General features: G+C 37.1%; 1 protein-coding gene across 2 annotated transcripts in view; it reads left to right on the top strand.

Annotated features, from left to right (window-relative positions):
* TMEM196 (transmembrane protein 196) overlaps positions 1-18,142 on the top strand; it is a 306,657-nt gene that overhangs the window by 107,069 nt on the left and 181,446 nt on the right. The gene's annotated exons all lie outside the window — the stretch shown is intronic.

Below are 18,142 nucleotides of genomic sequence, written 5' to 3'. Positions count from 1 at the left end.
TTCATTCCACAAATGGAAAATGTTCAGTTTTCCTCTCAATCAGCTTATCATTATTTGATATAGCTGCCCATTCTCCTTTTTAACATGAATTCTTCCCTTGGCCTTTTAGACACCATTATGCTGACTGAACGGTTACTTGTTAGTCATCTGCACTTGTTTTTCCTTTTCTTCTCAACTTACTACCAATTAAAATATCCAAGATTTAGCCCTTGAGTGTCTCTTTCCTGTCTATACTTAATCCCTTTGTGATCTCTATTAAATATTCAGTTGTGAATTCCATATGTGTGTTGAAAACATTCAAATTTCTTTTATGAAACTCTTTTATGACCTTCAGGCTTTTTTATTAAGTTGATAACTAAAAACTTCTTCTTAGATGTTCAAAAAGTATCTTATATTAAATCTTTCCCATAGTGAACTTGTAATCACCACACTTAACCTTGAATCTGCTAATCTCTTAGACTCCCTAATCTCAATAAATGTCACATTGCCATTTACTCAGTTATTGAAACAAAGCCTTGAAATCACTCTTGACCTCTTTAATGTTAGAGCGTATGTTCAAATAATCAGTTGATCCTTGTTAGTCCTTTGGTTCCAGTTTTTCTTTTGAATTGAATGACCTTCTCATTTCCTTCAGTGTTAACACTCTAACCGAAACCACCATTATTTCCTACCCAGTTTACAATGGTCACACTACTTGCATTCTTGCTCACCAATTCTCCAGACAGCAGCCAGAGGAAATTGTAAATACTGTAAATCTAATCCTGTCATTCCACTACTCAAACACTAAAACGTCTTCCAATATTTCTTAGAACAAAACTCAAATTCACCTTGCTTATAATACCCACACACACACACACTGGACATGACCCGTAACCAACCTCATTTCTTACAAACCTTCTTCTTTCTTTCTCTATGCTAGTCATGTGTCTCTCCTTGGACTTCAGAAAGTTTCCACCTGAGAGCCTTTGTTTTCTCTATTTCCTTTTTCTAGAATGTATTGCCTCACATATAATCATGGGTCATTCCTCATTGCCTTGAGGTAGGTCCTCAAGTATTCTTCTCCTCAGAAGAGTCTGCCTTGAAACTCTGTTTGAAATAATCTACCACCCCATCACATTATCCTCTCATTCCCTTATATTTCTTCTTAACAATAGTCATTTCCTAGTATATTTTTTGAATATGTACATAGGCACATATTGTAGGTATTATATCCTTTATATATGTATTATTGGATTTCCTTGCTAGAATTTAACATTTTTGAAGACAAGGGCATTATCACCAGTATTGTTTTAGTTGTTAACTTGTGTCTGAGTCTTTGTGCTTCCCTCATAGCTCAGTTGGTAAAGAATCTGCCTGCAATGCAGGAGACCCTGGTTTGATTCCTGGGTCAGGAAGATCTCCTGGAGAAGGGATAGGCTACCCACTCCAGTATTCTTGGGCTTCCCTGGTGGCTCAGCTGGTAAAGAATCTGCCCGCAATGTGGGAGACCTGAGTTTGATCCCTGGGTTGGGAAGATCCCCTGGAGAAGGGAAAGGCTACCCACTCCAGTATTCTGGCCTGGAGAATTCCATGCACTGTATAGTCCAGGGGGTCTCAAGGAGTCAGACACGATTGAGTGACCATCTTCTTTTGTGACTCCATGGACTCTCTGCCAGGCTCCTCTGTCCATGGTATTTCCCAGGCAAAAATATAGGAGTGAATTGCCATTTCTTTCTCTAGGGGATCTTCTTGACCCAGTAATCAAACCTGTTTCTCCTGCATTGGCAGGCAGATTCTTTCCTATTGAGTCACCAGGAAAGTCCAAGGACATTATCGTTTCTGTTCATTTCTATCCCCAGTACCAAGAATTGTGCCTGACCTATAGCAGATATTGAATAAGTAATCACTGAATGAATTAAATGCAAAAACATGCAGTTGAGACCACTACAGTTATTGTCTACTAGGCAGAGCCTTCAAGTGACCATACAGAGGTACTGTTCATGCTGAGGAAAGTGCCCTCTGGCCTTTAGCAGAGTTTTCACATTACTACCAACTGTTGATCCACCTACTTGGAAGAGCATTCTCTAATGAAACTTCCTGTGATAATGTAAATGTTCTATACTACCAATTATAGTGGCCACTAGAGGCTTTCCTAGTGGCTCGGGGGTAAAGAACCCACCTGCCAATGCAGGAGACATGGGTTTGATCCCTGGGTTGGGAAGATCCCCTGGAGAAGGAAATGGCAACCCACTCCAGTATTCTTGCCTGGGAAATCCCATGCACAGAGGAGCCTGGTGGCCTGTAGTCCATGAACTATATAGCCTGGTAGGCTGTAGGCCATGGAGTCACCAGAGTTGGACACAAGTTAGTGACTAAACACCATCACCAACAACAAAGCCACTATTTTGCACTTGAAATATGGCTAGTACAGCTGAAGAAGTGAATTTTTAATTAATTTTAATTTTTCAAGTTTAAATAACCATATTTACTACTAAATTGGATAGTGCAGGTCTAGATAATAGGAGGCAAGTGATTGCCTGCCTTAAACAACCTTGAGCTAGGTCTTTTTCAGTAAATGTTAAATGAACCTAAATTTCCTGGTTCCATTTTCTTATTCTTTGCAGCTTATGTGTGTTTAGCTCATACTCTCAATACAAAAAGAGAAAATGGAAAATATCTCTTTTTAAATGTGCTCAGAGCAGAAGGCCAATTCCCCAGCATGAGATAGATGCTGTTGGCAGAAGGCTTCCTTGCAAATGCGGATTAAGCAAGAAAACACAGGGCACAATTGCTTTCAGTGGAGCCAGTCAGCAAAGCCATGGGTTTTTGTAGATTCCCACTTAATTATACATTGCTTTCTTCCTCTACAGCCAGTGCTGATTTGAATCTGTGGATATGCCTGCATTTACTGAGCAGCCAGAAAAGGATATACAAAACTGAATATTTATTTAACATCTCCCTTATAATAGTACACAGTTTCCAAAATTTGACACAATATAATTTAAAATATATGACCCTTACAGCTAGGGGCTAATAATTATATCACAAATGGTTCCACTCCATTCCCTGATAAAAAATAAATTAAAGATTTTAAAATTTAAAAAAAAAAATAAATAAAAAATAAAAAATAAAATAAAATAAAATAAAATACTCATTAAAAAAAAAAACCAATCTTAAAAACATGTACAATGAATGGAAAAGGAGAAAACAATATCTATGTAAATCATCTTCATGTAGAGTGAACACAGGGGAGAGAAAAGACACATGCTTCTCTTTAAGTCCTCTTTTTCCATCCAACCTCCTACAGCCTGATCTGCCTTCTGAAGAAACAAATCAGAGGCTGTCCCAGAGTGGTAGAGTAAATTGTCTGATATCCTAACTTTCTCCTTTTAAATCAAGCTGATCTAGCATTTACCAGATGACTACCCTACATTAAGCCGTGTTTCTCAACCTCAGCACTATTGACAGTTTGGAATGGATAATTTTTTTGTGGTGAAGCCCTGTCCTGTGCATGGTAGGATGTCTAGCAGACTCTCCCTAACAGGTGTGAAGAGCAGCCACCCTCTAACTTCCAGTGTGATTACCAAAACTATCTCCAGATATTGCCAAATATCCCCACAGGTCAAAATCACCCCCAATGGAGAACCAATGAGGAATAAAGTTAGGACACCAAAGCCTACTCTTTTCCTGTCTTTACCTGGACCTTGACCCTTTAAGCTTCAGCTGTTCTCAATCCCATGTTATTCTCTTGGACCTGAAAATGTCTTTTCTTTAACTGTTTGACCTTAGCCTCAGTTTTGGACTTGCATACTGATATTGCCTACCTTAAAAACCTGAACTGATCACCTTTTCCTCAAGATTTAACCAACAGGTACATTTGCAGGACTTGTCCTTAGTGTGGCCTTTCCTGATTTGTGTCTCTTAACAGATCTGCTTGAGATACCGAAGCCAGACTATATAACCCTCTGGAAGGAAACTGATCTAATTGCTGCTGACCTCAGTTCTAGTTTCAGCTGGTTATTAGCTTGTTGTTTCCATATTACTTTATGTCAATTAATAAATTGAGGCCCACAGAATTTATCTTCAAAAAGGAATTTCCATTCTAATTGCCTCAAAGGTTTACAAATTCTAGATAAGATAGCCAATATTAATGACCCAGCAAGCCCACTGCTGGGCATACACACCGAGGAAACTAGAATTGAAAGAGACACGTGTACCCCAATGTTCATTGCAGCACTGTTGATAATAGCCAGGACATGGAAGCAACCTAGATGTCCATCAGCAGATGAATGGATAAGAAAGCTGTGGTACATATACACAATGGAGTATTACTCAGCCATCAGAAAGAATACATTTGAATCAATTCTAATGAGGTGGATGAAACTGGAGCCGATTATACAGAGTGAAGTAAGCCAGAAAGAAAAACACCAATACAGTATACTAACACATATATATGGAATTTAGAAAGATGGTAACAATAACTCTGTATGCAAGACAGCAAAAGAGACACAGATGTACAGAACAGACTTTTTGACTCTGTGGGAGAGGGAGAGGGCGGGATGATTTGGGAGAATGGCATTGAAACATGTATAATATCATATAAGAAACAAATCGCCAGTCTAGGTTCAATGCAGGATACAGGATGCTTGGGGCTGGTGCATGGGGATAACCCAGAGGGATGGTATGGGGAGGGAGGTGGGAGGGGGGTTCAGGAGTGGGAACTTATGTACACCCGTGGTGGATTCATGTCAATGTATGGCAAAACCAATACAGTATTGTAAAGTAAAATAATAATAATAATAAGTGCTTTGGGAAGATTTTTAAAAAGAAACTTTTTCTGCAAATACAACTAAGTATAATGGTAGCAATGTTCCTTACTCCATGGAAGCTTATAGCAAGGTAAAGGTAGATGAACTGGCAGCTCTCAAACATACTGCTATAGCAATGTACATTCTAAAGCGGACATGAACTTGCTCCCATCTTTTCTCACATTGTGACAGTGTGCTAAAATTCTATAGAATGGAAATTGAGGAGTTCCTGTTTTACTGCTATGGCAGTGCTAAGCTGATCTGGCAAAATTCAACTTACCAACCCAAGTACCAAAGTCAAACAGGATTTGTGGACCACATCAGGGAGAAAACTCTTTTGGGTGCCCATATAGCTCTCCCGAAGAAGTGTGAGCTCCATACTTGGTGCTGGATTTTAAATGACTGCAAACCCCTCTCTCTTGTCTTCTTAACTCTGTCAGCCTCTAAACATAGAGGAATGCTCCTATTTCTTATCTTGATTATGGGATATAAAATGACAAATGCTTAGTAAAGCATCTTGGGCTTATTCCAACACATGGTTGCGCTATGGCTTCCTAAGTGGACGTAACGTATTTCCCTCTTGCGGGAGTCACCACACCCTCACCTTTACAGCTGTTCCACTAGAGCCCTGCGCGTGATATGTGTGTGTGTGCTTCTGCATCTACTTATATTGGCACACTCAGAACTGAGGTTCATTTAGGCATTTTGGGACTGCAGAAACCAGATCAAGCCTTCCTAGAACACATTGGTGATTTTATTTAAAAAAAGAAAGAGGAAAAGCTGACTTCTGTTTTCATGTGAATGATGTTTGAGAAGTGCCTCCTGGAACAACTGCAATATAAAGTGGAATTAGACTTCTCCACTCGAGAGACTGAAGAGACGCCGCTAGCAAAGCAGGAAAAGTAAACGCCACAAGTCATGTCTGAGCTTGCCAAGAGGCTGAGCCTTTATTTTAGGATTGTTACCCACCTTCTTTTACCCAATTTGGTAATGAAATATCTGCATAGTATTCAGACGAGTCATCTTTAGGAATGTGATCACTGAAGTTAAACAAGCAAGGGGAAATAGGTCAAAAGATAGTGCGTATAGTTAAAAATAGCCACCGCAGAAAATGTGTGTGTATTTGGCATCGTGCCTTTTCACATTCACTTTAATTGGCCATTTGGCTCACTGTACAAAGCAGACAGATATTCACACCTCTGGGACATGGGGGTTATGGTCCTCTGCTGGCTGCTCCAAACCACACAAATTGGAGACTAAGGCAATTATTTCTGCAACTGATGCTGAAATTGTTTTCCTTTCATATCAATAGTCTATTTCCAATGTGAAAAATAACAATCACCCCTTCTCTGACAATCACTATTTGCAGAGCAACTCTTCTCTGTTAAAGGTCCTCCCCGCCCCACTCTCTAGATCCCTTCCTGCGTGGTGTCACATGATGCTACATGTCTAACCTTCTATTATACTCTGGCTGAGCTAACAGCTGGATTCTCAGTCAACTATGAAGTTTAAATTGGTAACTTCAAATCTGTTCTGTAAATTCCAGCCATAGCTGATTGGCCAGAATTTCAATATTTTGAAAATTGAAGTATAGTTGATTTACCTTGCCCTGTTAATTACTACTATACATACAGCAATGTGTGTATATATACACACACACACACACACACACATATATATATATATATATATATATATATATATATAGCATTCTTTTAAAATATTTTCTCCATTATGGTTTACCGCAAGATACTGAATATAGTTCCCTGTGCTATACAGTAGGACCTTGTTGTTTAACTATTCCATATACAAAAGGTTATGTCTGCTAACTGCAACCTCCCACTCCATCCCCCTGCCAAACCCTCCCCCTTGGAAACCACTAGTCTATGTTCTATATGTGACTCTGATTCTGTTTCATGGATAGGCTCATTTCTGTCATGTTTCAGATTCTACATGTAAGTGCTATCATATGGTATTTCTCTTTTTCTTTCTAAGTTATTTCGCTTGGTATTATGATCTCTAGCTGTGTCCATGTTTCTGCAAATGGCATTATTTTGTTCTTTATTATGGCTGAGTAGTATTCCATACCTTCTTTATCCACTCCTCTGTCGATGGATGTTTAGGTTGTTTCCATGTCTTGGCTATTGTGAATAGTACTGCTTTGAACTTAGGGGGTGCATGTGTCTTTTTGAATTATAGTTTTGTCTGGATATATGCCCAGAAGTCAGATTGCTGGTCCATATGGTAATTCTGTTCTTAGTTCAGAATTTCAGTATCAATGCCCAAGTTAAGTCTCAGTGATTTACCTTAGAAAATGTAAAAGCCATCACATCAACTCTTTTTCTTTCAAAAGAATGTTCCTGTATATTTTTGGTCCCTCATGTGTATTCCACAATTTATTATAAGTATAGAGCCACAAACTTTGCCAATGGCTTAGGAAACTGTGTAATGGTGTACTTATGACTAGACAAGTGCATAAAAAACAAGTCCATACTGTTTTTAAATTTTAGAGTTTATATATAATTTTATAAAATAATTTTATATTAGAGTTTTGAACTCAGGAAATAAAGGATTTTATTTTGCTTGTTGCAGAGTCATAAAGCAGCACATGCTTAAGTAATATGCAGAGAACAGCACTGTTTGAGGGAAATTATCTATGATAACCAGTGAATAGAGCTTATGATGGACTAGGAATTTGGGGGCTTTATAAAAATTATTTCAAAGAACATTCTGGCATCTGTCCAAAAGGACATGGCCATTCTCAGGATAGCTGTCGGGTGTCAGTTTTTTAAATTACTAAACTCTACCTCTGGATTCCTTCTCGACTTCTCCGGAGATAACATTAGGCCATAGCCTTATATCTTTGAAAACACATTTCATAGCATCTCGATCTGTGAGTTGTTATCATCTCCTAACTAGCTACTGAGTATTACTGGATCTCATGGAATGAGGTAGTAGTACCCAGTCACCAGTAATCACTAATGGGTTTTGAAAAGGAAAAACTCCTAACTTGGCAATGATCTGAGGAGGACCATTGTAAAACTAAGAGTGGAATAACAAAATGAAGAAAAAACAAAACAAGCCATCTGCTGGTCTGTTGGGTTTCTTGTTTGGAAATAGGAACTACCTTGAGAATTTATACTCTAATAAATATTAAAAAAATTAGAACTTGCATTTTTAAGGGACAAAGATAATGTATGAGTATAAATGATGTTCTATTCCTCATACTTAAAGTAGATAATTTGTTTACAAGGCATTTCTGAATTTCTGTGCCACTGGAGATCCTGAAAATGGGTGGCTTTTCTGGTTACGGCCACTTTTCTTAGTTATTTCACACATTTTCTTATAATACATGCTTAAATTAATTTGGTTGTTCTTGGTTGTCCTAAAAAGAATTTGACCAATTTTTCATTATAGTGGCCTATTTTTCCAGTATTTAATAAAATTACAGTTGATTCATATGGTAAGAAAAACTTAAATAAATGAAGGAAATATGAAATATAGAGAATGCTAAACTTTCAAGTAGAATGTGATATGGCTAATTTTTCAAATGGAAGCAGTTGCAGAGTTTGCATAGATATTGCAAACTTTTATGAGTTTTGAATCATAAACTAACTGTATAAAAGCACTCTTCTCAGGAGAATCCACTAACTATTAGTGGTCTGGGAGGGAATGCTTAGTCAGAAATGCTATTTTAAGACTGACTATACCATATTGGCTTCCCTAGTGGCTCAGATGGTGTGAAGCATCTGCCTACAGTGCAGGAGACCCGGGTTCAATCCCTGGGTTGGGAAGATCTCCTGGAGAAAGAAATGGCAACCCACTCCGGTATTCTTGCCTGGAAAATCCCATGGACAGAAGAGCCTGGTAGGCTACAGTCCATGGGGTCGCAAAGAGTCGGACATGACTGAGCAACTTCACTTTCATAAAGATACCATATTGGCTCAGAGTATAACTAATAATAACTAAGAATATGACTTGTTTGGACACTGCTTAGGCTGCAGGATTGAGAGCAAAGATAGTGAATTGCACTTTGTGAGGAAAACCAAGATATTCAAGAGATAAAGTATAGGTTGGAATCAAATAAGCAACTGAAAATAATTGTATTGACATCATTAATATACTAAATAGCTAATATTACTGGCTGGACTTCCCTGGTGGTTCAGTAGTAAAGAACCCACCTGCCAATGCAAGAAACATGGTTTCAATCCTTGGGCTGGGAAGATCCCCTGGAGGAGGAAATGGCAACCCGCTCCAGTATTCTTGCCTGAGAAATCCCATGGACAGAGAAGCCTGGTGGACTACAGTCCCTGGGGCTGCACATTAAGAGTCAAACACAAACTAATGACTAAACAACAAAAACAACATTATTGACTACATTGTCTATGCTAGGTACTGTGCTAAGTTATGGAATTATCACCACACATTCTACAAATTAGTTCCTTTTCACTATCCAAATTTTATACAGAAAAGAACTAAGTTGTAGAATGTACTTAGGTTTGAACTTTTAGGGTTTAAGTTCTTATGTGCTGTGCTGTGGTCAGTCACATCTGACTCTTTGTGATCCCATTGGACTGTAGCCTGCCAGTGTCCTCTGTCCATGAGATTCTCCAGGCAAGAATATTACAGTGGGTTGCCATGCCCTCCTCCAGGGGATTTTCCCGACCCAGCGAGCCCACATCTCCTAAATTGCAGATGAATTCCTAACTGCTGAGTCACGGAGAAACCTGTAAGTTCCTATAAGGGATCCAGATATGTGTGTGTGTGTGTGTGTGTGTGTGCACTTAGTTGCTCATTTGTGTTTGACTCTTTACAACCTCATAGACTGTAGCCCGCCAGCCTCCTCTGTCCATGGGATTCTCCAGGCAAGAATACTGGCACAGGTAGCCATGCCCTCCTCCAGGGGATCTTCTGGAGGTACCTAATAGGCAATCTGAAATAAGAGATAGAACCTCAGGAGAAAACATCAGGTTTGAAGATACAGTAAGGGAGCTATTAAATTACAAATTATCATTCAGGTCACGAAGTAACTGATAAACAGTTTTATGCCACTGGATAGTAAAAGAAAATAGGATGGGAAATTATCTTTGGATTTGATTATTAGTAATTATAATAAAAACTGTAAGAGTGGAAGGAACACAAGCTATATTGTACTGAACTAAAAATGAAGTATATACTCTTCAACTAAAAAAGGAGAGATGTTTACCAACTAAAAAAGGACAGAAATAAAGTGATTACTATTTGTTTTTAATAAAATATGACTCTGGAAAAAGAGATTTCAAATAGGCACTTTTGACTGATAGTATGTTTCAAGTGCCATCAAATCAATTTTTGTTAACCAAAGGTCTTCAATAACTTGTAAAAGTAGTAGAAATACAGAATTAAGGAATTATTATTTAAAATTGAGCTGATTCTTGCATCTGTCTCATGTTAGTTTAGGAAATTCTTATCACTGAACAACCCCATGATGAAATGAATTATTAGCAGACTCTGGATTCTTTATACCTAGATCCTAACCAAAACAGTTATGAATTCCCCAAATCAGATTATTACAGTGAGTAGTGACAAATGGAAATTTGAAGAACTATGTTTATTAGATAGAGATCATCACTTGAAAATCTTATTATTTATGAGAAATTACCCCTTTATTTGTTTGCCTTGTTGAGTTTATGACAGTCTCAATTTTAGTCATGTTGAGATTCAAGTACTAAACAATACTGTAATCATATTAGAAAATGATAATTCTTTCCCTAATGTCTAATAGACAATGGCAGAGCAAAAAATAAGCAGCAATTCAAAACCCAGTAGGAAATTTTATATATCCTACAGAATAAAAGGAGACTTATAAAGTTATATTTCACTCATCACTGGCAATATAACTCTAAAGATAAAAATCACATGAAAGTGTTCTGCAACTATCTCATTTTGTAATGGGCACTGGCATGTGTTTAGTACAGTCCGTTCTTTCCTGGTTCTCTGATAAATGAAAGTAACACAAATTACCACTGAAAGTTTATAACAGGGAAGAATAAGAGCTTGGGGCTGGTGCATGGGGATGACCCACAGAGATGTTATGGGGAGGGAGGTGGGAGAGGGGTTCATGTTTGGGAACGCATGTAAAAATTAAAGATTTTAAAGTTAAAAAAATAAAAAACTAATAACATGTAAAAAAAAAAACTGCTACGAACAACAACAAAAAAAGACAAGATAGACTTTACAGTTAAAAAAAGACCTAATGAATGGAGTAGCAAAATAATAATGAAATAATATTAGATTTAGGAACCCAAGATTATTTCTTTGGATATTAAAATCTCTTGGTCCTATAACTTTTCTTAAGAAGGTTTTACAAAATTGATCAAAAACCCCATAAAAATAGTTCCCATCATCCAATCCATAAGTATGTTTTGCCCATCTAAAAAATACTGAAATAGGTTTTTTTGCCCATAATCTTTTGATCTTTGTATAGCCACTGCTTTCATAATCAAACCACTTGGAACTAACGAAGCTGAAAGTTGTTTCTGCTATTAGCCTTCATCTTTTTAAAAAGCTTTTTCATTCTTATCTAGCAATGACAAATCATTTGATGCTCTGTGTACAGAGCTTATCAGAAATGTTAGCTGTTGCAGAATGTAATATGTCAGCCAGTTTGAGTCTGATAGACTCTCTAGAAATGAACAGGCCAGAGGTGAATGACAGTTTTTACTTTTCCTTCAGTGTCAAGCCACACTTTCAATCAGTTTTGTTTTTCAATCACCACTGACAAATTTCTACTTTCCACCTTAGTTTTTAGTACTAATAAAAACCCCAGACCCAACTCTATTGAATGAAGGCTTCTTTCCTGATCACCTAAAGTCATAACTTTCCTTCTAGAAATGCCAAGGGCAATTAAAACTTTTTTTTTACCCTTTCTCAAAAGTTTATGATACATTATTCACTTAGTCAATATCTATTTATCAGTTTTCTTCTCAAGTTGGAAGCTACAGTAGTGAATCAAGCACATTCATTGCTGCTGTTACATTGCTTGTAGTCTAGTGGAGAAGGCAGTCAAAAAGCAACTTATTGCAGAAAAGGCTGATGGTAAAAGGAAAAGTGCAGGATACTGTTGACTGCCTCATCAGGAGGTTCCAAGGTGGTCTGTGGGATCAGAAACACCTCCTGGAAGAAATGAAGGTTTAAGGTAGAATCTGAAATGACAGCAGTCAGCTAGGAGAAGGAAGGCAGAGGGCTAAGGAGAACTACCCAGGTAGAAGAAATAGCATGTAAAAATACCCAAGGTTGAACATTTCCCCCACTAAGTATATGGGCCTCTCTTCTCAACTAAATTGAGGTTTTGTGGGCAAGAAGGCAAGAGCCATTTTATCCTTTGTGTCTCCTACACATTTTGGAATAATACCTCACAATTAATAAACCTAATGGTTGTTTACTAACTGCTGCAGAGTCAGACAGGACTTAGCTACTGAACAACAGCAACAAACTGATGCAGAATAAGAGCATACAGAATTACAAAGGTGTGACAGCCATGACTCTATCTAAACCTATACTGCAAAGCTACAGCAATCCAAATAATCTGGACTGGCCCAAAGTAGACACACAGATCAATGAAACAGAATGGAGAGCCCAGGCATGAATCTACCCTCATATGATCAATTAATCTATAACAGAAGAGGCTAGAATATAAAATGGGGAAAAGATAACCTCTTCAGTAAATGGTGCTGGAAAAACTGGACAGGTGTAGCAAAACAGTCAAACCAGGCTGCTTTCTCATGCATTTACAAAAATAAACTCAAAATGGATTAAAGACTTAAATGTAACAGATGAAGCCATAGCACTTCTAGAAGAAAACAGAAGTGGTGCCCTCTTTGACATCTGTCTTAGCAATGTCTGCTTTGACATCTGTCTTAGCAATACTGTTTGAATGTATCTCCTCAGGCAAGAAAAAAAAAAAAGCAAAAACAAACAAGACTACATCAAACTAAAAAGCTTTTCCACAGTGAAGGAAGCTATCAGTAAATGAAAAGGCCATGAACTGAATGGGAGAAGATATTTGCAGATAATATACAGAATAATACCTGTTAATATCCAAAATATACAAAGAACTCATACAACTGAAGATCAACAAAACTGACAACCATATTTTAAAAAATGGGCAACCAGAAGACATGAATAGACATTTTCCGAACAAGACCTACAAATGGCTGACAGGCATATAAAAGATACTCAACATCACCAATCATCAGAGAAACATAAATCAAACCCACAATGCAGTTATCACCTCTCACCTAGCAGAATGCCTATCATCAAACAGAAAACAAAAAATGTTGGCAAGGATGTAGAGCAAAGGGAGCTCTTATGTACTGTTAGTGCTGCCACTAGAGAACACAGTATGAAAATTCCTCAAAAAAACTAAAAATAGAACTACCACATGATCCAACAATTCCACTCATGGATATTTATCTAAGGGAAATGAAAACACCAATTAAAAATATATGAAACCTTATGTTTATGGTAGCATTGTATATGCTACAGTAGCCAATATATGGAAGCAACCTAGATGCTCATCATAGAAGAATGGATAAAGAACCTAAGTACTCATCATAGATGAATGGATATGTATACACACAGACACACACTAATACTGATACATACTAACAGCATATATATGTATTAATTTCCCTCAGTTGAATATTACTCAGTCATAAAAAGATATGAATTTATGCCATTTGGGAAAACATGGATGGAATAGAGGATATCATGCTAGGTGACGTAATTCAGACAGGGAGAGATACATACTACATGATTTCACTTATAGGTAGAATTTTAAAAACAAATGAACAAATATAACAAAACAGGATCATAAACATAGAGGAAAAGTGGGTAGTTGCCAGAGGGGAGAGGAATCAAAGGAGAAGAGAGAGAGATGAGGGAGATTAAGAGATACAAACTTCCAGTTGCAAAGTAAATCAGTCATTGATATGAAATATATAATGTGGGGAATATAGTCAATTATGTAATATTTTTGTATGGTGACATGGTGACTAGAATTATTGTGATCATTTCAAAATGTACAGAAATACTGAATTACTATGTTGTATAACAGAGACTAACATAGGATTGTAGGTTAGTTTACTTCAAAACCAACCAAACAAACTCATAGAAAAAAAGATCAGATGGTTGTTACCAGAGGCTGGGGATGAAAGGAGAGGGAACTGGATGAAGGCTGTCAAGAGATACAAACTTTCAGTTATAATCATAAATCAGTACTAGTGATACAATGTATAACATTATAAGATAACCAACACTGCTGTATGTTACAGATGAAAGTTAACAGAGTAAATCCTAAGTACTTAACTCTTCACAAAGGAAGTACATTTTTCCCTACTTCTTTAATTTTATATTTATATAAGATGATGTGTGCTCACTAAACTTATTGTGATAATCATCTCATGATTCTGTAAGTGATATCACTATGCTGTACACCTTAAACAGTGCTGTATGTCAATTATATCTCAATAAAACTGGAAAGAAAAATAAGTTTTCAGATTGAGTTAAATGTGTCAACATTAGAGTCAGTGCTTATTATGGGAGCAGAGAAAAAAGGATTATGAGAAGGAAGAACATCACTGTGTAAAAAAAAAAAGTAAGATTATTTAAGGGTTGAAACTTTTGGCCCAACCAAACTCTTATCTCTGGAATTATTGATATCTATGCTCATGCTCAGTTCAGTTCAGTTCAGTCGCTCAGTCGTGTCCTACTCTTTGCGACCCCCTGAATCGCAGCACGCCAGGCCTCCCTGTCCATCACCATCTCCCGGAGTTCACTCAGACTCACTTCCATCGAGTCAGTGATGCCGTCCAGCCATCTCATCCTGGGTCGTCCCCTTCTCCTCCTGCCCCCAATCTCTCCCAGCTTTTCCTACTGTTCATGGGGTTCTCAAGGCAAGAATACTGAAGTGGCGTGCCATTCCATTCTCCAGTGGTCCGCTGGAGAAGGGAATGCTCATGCTAGTTTGGGCAAAAGAATGGAGGGGAAGTAACAAAAGAAGTTCATATGAACTGGCAGCAGGTACCCAGCTAGTAAAAACTAGGGGAGATTATACGTGTGTGTTTATATAAACATTTAACATAATATTTCAGCTGTTGTCAGTAAGTAGATATAGAAATTGAATTCACAGAAAAATAACAAACTGCCTTTATCTCTTCAAGTTCATAGTAGAATTACATTCATATTTCTAAGAGTCCATGGAATGCTGAAAAAACAGTGCCATAGAGAAAAATATCAATCAAACTGATAGTAAACAAAAACTGTTATTTAACAGGGATAGTTGGACACATATGCTCACAAGTAGATCTATCTAGAGCTATAGTATATGTGCTTAGTCGCTTCAGTCGTGTCTGACTCTTTGCAACCTGTGGACTGTAGCCTGCCAGGCTCCTCTGTCCATGGGATTCTCCAGGCAAGAATACTGGAGTGAGTTGCTGCCTCCTCCTCCAGGGGATTTTCCTGACCCAGAAATTAAACCTATATCTCTGGTATCTCCTGCATTGCAAGCAGGTTATTTACCACTGAGCCACCTGCGGAGCCCGTACGAGAGCATTTAATGTACTGAACATAGCTTCCACAAATTGTTTTTGGCATTTCCGTATAGACTCCGTGACAGGAGCCTTTTATGAATGTAGCTGCTCATAAGGGACCAACTTGTTGGCAATGCTTAGCAACAAGTCTCCTCAAATACCTTCTGCTGACAATACCATCTGGCCCAGGATATGTTGCCAGCAAGACCTGTTAATCAGTGTTCCTCAGTTCTCTCTCTCATATGTGTGTATATATATATATATATATATATATATATATATATAAATATATATATAAAATCAGAAGTAGGTTTTTGCTAGATTATTTCATATTTTCAGTGCTAAATAAACCTTGGGTTTTTCTATATTTGACTGAGTGTTAATTGTTCAGTGCCCTATGCATTTTAAAAACAGATATGCCTCTGAAAAATACTTAGCTGTTGTTGTTGTTCAGGCACTTAGTAGGTGTCCAACTCTTTGCACCCCCATAGACTGCAGCACACCAAGATTCCCTGCCCTTCACTGTCTCCCTAAGTTTGCTCAAACTCATGTCCATTGAGGCAGTGATGCCATCCAGTCATCTCACGCTCTGTCACCCCCTTCTCTCCTGCCCTTAATCTTTCCCAGCATCAGGGTCTTTTCCAGTGAGTCAGCTTCTCATATCAATTGGCCAAAATATTGGAGCCCCAGCTTTAATCAGTCCTTCCAATGAATATTTAGAATTGATTTCCTTTCGGATTGACTGGTTTGATTTCCTTGCTGTCCAAGGGACCCTCAGAAGTCTTTTCCAGCACCACAGTTCCAAAGTATCAATTCTTGGGCACTCAGCCTTCTTTATGGTCTAACTCCCACATTCTTATATGACTACTGGAAAAACCATAGCTTTGACTATATGGACCTTTGTTGGCACAGTGATGTCTCTGCTTTTTAATATACTGTGTAGGTTTGCCATAGCTTTTCTTCCAAAGAGCAAGAGTCATTTAATTTCATGGCTGAATCACCATCCTCACGGATTCTAGAGCCCAAGAAAATAAAGTCTGCCACTGTTCCTTTTTTTCCCCATCTATTTGCCATGAAGTGATGGGACCAGAGGCCATGGTCTTAGTTTTTTGAATGTTGAGTTTTAAGCCAGTTTTTTCACTCTCTTCCACCTTCATCAAGAGGCTCTTTAGTTCCTGTTTACTTTATGCCATTAGGGTGGTGTCATCTGCAAATCAGAGGTTATTGGTATTTCTTCCAGCAATCTTGATTCCAGCTTGTGATTCATCCAGCCTGGCCTTAACTCCATAAAAAACAGGGGTCGCTGAATTAGCATAGTCATGGACATACTCTTGATAAAACTAGCAGTAAATATTAATAAAATGTTTAATACTTATCATCGATTACCTTAGTTAACATATTCTCTTACTGAGTACTATCTGTAAGCCAGGAGCTGAATTTAATCTTTCTAAAACTCTATTATATACTCATTATTAAACATATTAATATGAATAATAAACAAGATCTCAAAGAAACTGTGAAACTTAACTTCTCAAGGACAGTAAGATAAAAGATTAGGACTCAATCCGTGGCCTTTTTGATTGCTTTTGGCTTAATTGGTAATTTTTCTGACATTTTAAGATTAGAATAAATTCTTTTATTTGGCCTTTAAAAATTAAAATACATTTGAAAAATATGTATTCCTTCAAAGAAAATTTTGGAATACCATTGGCTTTGGCAGAATATTGTATTAGTAGGGGCGTGCTAATGGCTTTAACAATCCTCCCAGTCGTGGCGGATTCATGTTGATGTATGGCAAAACCAATACAATATTGTAAAGTTAAAAAAAATTAAAAAAATAAAGTTTTATTTCTTGTTTATTTTGCAGTTAATGTTTTTTAGTGGTAGATGCTTAGCTCCACATAGACATTCAGCTAACCAGGCTCCTTTCATCTAGAAACTCCACTCATGTCTTTCTTGGGCCTGAAAGACTATTTGGAGCACAGTAAACAACAATAAATTGAATATACATACCTTTCAAAAATCTTTTTTATTGAACAGTTGGTATACAATGTTGTATTAGTGTCTGGTGTAATGCAAAATGATTCAGTTATATAAATATGTATATTATATAAATAAAATATATATGTATATATTCCCTTGTGGCTTCTTTTACATTATAGGTTATTAATCATAAGATATTGAATATAATTCTTTGTGCTATAGTAGGTCCTTGAAGTTTACCTGTTTTATATATAGTACTTTATATCTGCTAATCCCAAAGTTCTAATCTATCCCTCCTCCACCTCTCACTGTTTCCCCTTTGGTAACCCCCAAATTTGCACACATACACACACACACAAATTCAATCTATTCTAGGGGATAGAGAAAATGTCAACAGTAGTAAAGAATTGATATCAGAGAAAGCATTTTCTCTACTATAATGATTTAAGCTAGGAAATCTCAGAGGGGTAGGAAACTTATATAGTTGGAAATTAATAAAGAACTTATAAGTAACCTGTGGTCAAAAGTTAAATATATTGAAATTTTGAATTATTCTGAATTGAGAGATAGTACAAATAACATATGCCAAAGTTGTAAATACAATAAAAACATTTCTTCCATGAAATATATAATTGTAAATATTTTAAGTAAGAACATTTAATTATTAGTGAGCTCAGTATCTACTTTAAAGTTTTTTTAACATTGAAATAATTAAGATAAAATATTAAAAGAGAAAAAGTATATGATTGTCTTGATAATGATGAAAAAAATATTTGCTGTCATTCAACATTAGTAAATGCC

Source organism: Ovis canadensis, chromosome 4 (assembly GCF_042477335.2).
Source record: "Ovis canadensis isolate MfBH-ARS-UI-01 breed Bighorn chromosome 4, ARS-UI_OviCan_v2, whole genome shotgun sequence".
NCBI lineage: Eukaryota > Metazoa > Chordata > Mammalia > Artiodactyla > Bovidae > Ovis > Ovis canadensis.
Note: the sequence above shows the minus strand (reverse complement) of the source record. Positions and strands in the feature narration are given on the sequence as shown.